Here is a 4,703-nt window from a genome sequence, read left to right as displayed (position 1 = left end):
GCTCATCACCACCAGGGCCGGTTACGTCACAGCGCCGCGACTAGGCCTGTCCCACTTGGAAGACTCCTTCAAATGCGGTTGACGAATCCGGCCTTCTTTTCGCCTGAATGAAGGATGGGTCCGGTGTATCCTTCAATGGTTTACATTTTCCGAGATGCCTTGCGGGCCGGATGACAGAACTTTTAAAAACAATGGCGGACAGTGAAGCGGGAGCTGTCGGAGAGGATTGCGCATATAAATATCAGTATAAACTTGTAAACTGTTAGGTTAAGGGCTTTTTGTGCTACATGAACGTTATTTTAGTTAGAAATGTTACAGTAAAAGTGCTTGTATTGCGGTCTCGGCTCGTATGTTCGGCCGCTCGGTGTCGTACTTCTCCCTCTATGTTTTCCCCATGATTTTAATAGAAGTTTGTATTTTAGGGACATAAGACAAAACCACGGACTTTATTAAGCTTAGGGCGGAGATGGACCACATGATCACTGGAGCAAAGTATTCGGCGGCTGTGGCATGGAGGTACAATAACATCTCATATTTTAAGTTTAGTTTTTTCTGCGAAAACATGAAAGGAATAACCCGTTCTCCTCTTTTCTCTTCCTGTTTCTTTTCTTACGTTTGTTAAGTCTATTCTGGAGAAAATGGGCATCCAGGGGAAGGTGACAGTGATGACCAGCTTCTGGAGCTGATCTGGGAGGACATGAGGCTGCAGAGGGAGGCAGAGCAGCAGAGGGCACAGGAGAGAAGGGAGAACTTTGACAGGCTTTTTACTTTGCTAGAAAAAATGGTTAAGAAAGATTAAACATGTACATATAAAATAAATATCTAAGTAAAATCAGTTCTGTATTAAACACTTGAATTCTATTTTTGTTTACAAATGTGAATTGTTTACAGGGTATCCACTGGGTCTTGAAAAGTCTTAAAAGGTGATAAATCGGTTTTGGTCAAATTAAGACCCTTAGAAAGTATTAAAAACTATTATCACATCTTTGCTCAGCTTGCCGAAAGTATTTTCTCCGAATTAGCTCTCCAACAGTCAAGGAAATGATTAAAAAGCTAAATAAAACTTCGAGCTCCATCTTTTAAAGTTCCTTCTCCCTTCTGCTCAGTGGTTCCACGGTTGCTAGGCGACGGAACGTTCGCCGAGGGATAGGCAGGAATTCATGAAGGCTAGGCCTGTCCAAATTCACAGCCGTTAACATCCGGTCTACTCAGCCAACGGAGGACCCAGCCCACGTCGGCCGAGTAGGCTGGGTCCTTCGAAGGATGCAGACCCTGAATTGAGACACAGCGACTGTCTATTTAATGCACTGGTAATATTCCAACTGCATCACCTGACATCACCAGAGAAGTCTATTCAGTCTAGTCTAGAATACTGGAGTGTCTACATTTTAACAGATGGAAATAGAGTTGACCAACCAGATGTGTCACGCTTTTGAATGTGGCACCTTTTTTTCACATATCTCACTCACAGAGGCTCAGTCTGTGAAACCGTAGTCCTCCAAACGACCTCCCACAACAGAGGTGGAACATCTCTCGGTTTCTATAACGGATCATCCTGTTAGAAAAGGAGAACCAAAGTGCAACTCAGATGTGAAAAACAAACAGACCAGAACCAGTACGGTTAAAATTTCTTTAAACATAAGTTGACCAATAATAAACAAATACTGGTGTGTTTTACTAAGGTAAAGATTTAAAACAGAGGTTTCATGCCCTCCTATTGTTCTGAAAATAAAACGACAAGCTGTCAGTCATGTGAAAGAATAATGACAGTGAGCATATGACGTGATGATGAAAGATGTTCTTTTGATGCCAGCAGTAAAAAGCAAATAAACGTTGTTAACATGGACTGAAAACTTAAAAAAACACAGTCAATAAACAGTTTTTAACAACTGTGCATTTATAGATTTGCTTGTTATGTTGATTTTTCAGGATATTAGACTCTTAAACTGACAGGTCTGTTATGTTTAGTATATTAGATGTCTTACATGTTCAGATGGTTCTCAGATTTCTCTGCTTTAGCAAGCAACCTCACATTTTTAGTCTCACAGATTGCTGTGATTAAAAATAAATTACTAAAACGGGAACTGGTCTCAAAAAAGACTGCATTAGAATCAGTTTGGAAAGCTGCAGGTGAGTACAATAAATCAATAATGGAAGTACACTGTATCAAAAGCTTCAGCTCTGAAAATCTTTTTAGCCTGCTAGAGTCGTAATCGACGATTCCTTTGTGTGACCTTGAGTTTCACCTCATCACACCCCAAGCGGAAGTCATTAAAGAAACTTCAAGGGCCACATCTGGCCCTGTAGAAAAGATGAAAATGTGTTGCGGCCCCAAACATTACTCTCAGAAGTAATAACTTCCCGTGATTAAATGTACCCCCAAACATACAAGGGATGTTGTAAAAGATGTAAAGGGAAATAAATCATATCTCTTTATTAAGGAATTTTTTTTTCCACTGTTACGGCAATGTAGTTGGTGTCTACTTTGGTTAGGATTACAAGCTTTGTGTTTCTTGTCATTGTAATCTTCAGCTTCCTGTTATGAAGCTGTGAAATGGGACAAGTTTGGCCGAGTCTCAATACTCGCACTTCCACTTTTGCGCCATTCAATTGCACATTCCCAGCCAGGGGTGTGAGTGTGTACGGTGTCTCGATTCTCAATTCCGAAGGGTAACCACGCCCCCTTTGCACCCTTGGTCCGCACTTTTCCCAAGTCCACAAATGAAAGATTTTCATTTAAAAGAGGATTAACAATATTTAATCATCCTCTGAATGTTTTAGGGTAAGATTTAATGTGGACAGCAATGAATTTAAAGTTTGTCAAATACTTGTTTGTTTGAGTGTTGTTAGTAAAGATTTTTCTTAAAAAGTAGTACAAATGACGACCAGCTTCCTTACACTTGTCACGGTCAATGACACAATGCTCCCTGTGCCAATTCAGAACATTTGTGCATGTACTACACTTTCAAAGCCTTACTGAGCACCTCCTGTAAGTGCAAGAGTATTGGAATTGGGCCTGTGTCAGTGCCTAAACAGGAGATGGGCAGGCGTGGTCAACTCCAGCTTATGGTCTTCAAGTTAGAGAGACATTGAATGGCTCATTCTGGAAGGTACTAAACATGTCAAGAAAATGGCTAAAATCACTTTTTGTGAGTGGGATTTTATGCAAAGAATTGTGTAAGTATGTTTTACATTGACCATAGGACTATGTTCTCTTTATGAAAAAGTCATAATAGGTCTTCTTTAAAGGAATAGTAGGCAGTTTAGGCTTGCTTTTAGCACCCACTAGTGTTCCGTTAGTTAAATCAAAAGAGAAACTCTCCTCCTTGCTCTGCGTTCGTCTTTTTACAACAGATTCTCACACCCCAAGCGTCGAAAAATGATTCTGGGTGTTCGAACATTTGTTTCCACTGCGTCGGGAGCAGATACACTGTGCCAGAGCATTGTTTTCCAACTGCTACGGTAAAATGGAGAGTTTACTGAATTGTGACCTTTACCCTCTTGGTATTTAACCTTCCCCTCACCCCCATCCTAAGTTTTACCCTCTTGCACATGCAAAACTTTGTTTCTATTTGTAACGTCCCTCTCCAACACGGTTAATAGGAAGTTTAGAATAAGAAACTGGGTAAAGGTTAGGATGGGGGTGAGGGGAAGGTTAAATAGAAAGAGGTTAGCACTTAAATGTCGGGGAAATGTGCATTTTACAGCTGGAGTCGGAAACCAACGCTCTGGCACAGCGCGTCGGGTCAAACACAGTTACCCAGCGTAATTTTTCGACGCTTTGGTGGTGAGAATGTGTTGCCTTTTTAACACATTCTAAGTGCTGAAGTGTCTCCCCTGCCTTCCTTAGTGTCTTCAAGAGTGATTCATCACTAAATAAAACAAATGAGCTGTGTTCACAAACTAAAACATGCAGGAAATGTGCTGGAAGCAGACTGCAGTGTCAGGTATGTCAGCCCCAAGTCCAACAGGGAGCGACCTGCCAATCTCAAGTTGCTAGTGCGATATTCTGGCCACAGAAGGCGGTGGGTGTCTGAGTGACGTTTTGTTAACCCTGTAAAAGGTCAATTTAGCACATACTGGCTCAAGAAAATGATTTTCAAATATGAAAAAGTTGCAAATTATCCCTTTAAAGTGAAAACGAAGACTTGTGTTTTTTATTCTGATATAAATGTGAACATCTACATTAGTTTGAGACAGAATTATATAAATTATTAAGAAAAGATGCATGTTGGGCCTTCTTTGTACAAAAGCATTTAGATTCTTAATTGAAAAGGAGAAAAAAAATCAAATGCGTCTTTAACTCTGGCTTGATTTTATTCCAGCGACACTTTTTCCCAAAATGTATTCCCCAAAAAATTCTATTACAGTTGCTGTAATCAAAATTCTAGGGCAGTAGAGAGATCATGCTAAAGAGGAAGGAGCAGTGCACCAACAGGGATGGAGCAGGAAGCAAAATGTTATCTTACAGATGTGTCAAACTCAGCTGTTTAGTAAAAAGTACAAAAGAAACTTGGCGTGTCCTTTTTAGGCCAGGGATGGAGCATTTGTGTCTGCTCTTTTCATCTGACACCTTTTCTTTGACGTCTTTCAGACTTTTTTATTATGACCGCAGATTTTTGATAACTCAGAATTTTCCCTTAGAAACCAGATTCCCTCTAACCATGTCAGGTTGTGACATATACCATCTGCTTTTGTAAAGC

The sequence above is a fragment of the Nothobranchius furzeri genome, chromosome 6 (assembly GCF_043380555.1).
Source record: "Nothobranchius furzeri strain GRZ-AD chromosome 6, NfurGRZ-RIMD1, whole genome shotgun sequence".
In the NCBI taxonomy this organism is placed as follows: Eukaryota; Metazoa; Chordata; class Actinopteri; order Cyprinodontiformes; family Nothobranchiidae; genus Nothobranchius; species Nothobranchius furzeri.
Note: the sequence above shows the minus strand (reverse complement) of the source record.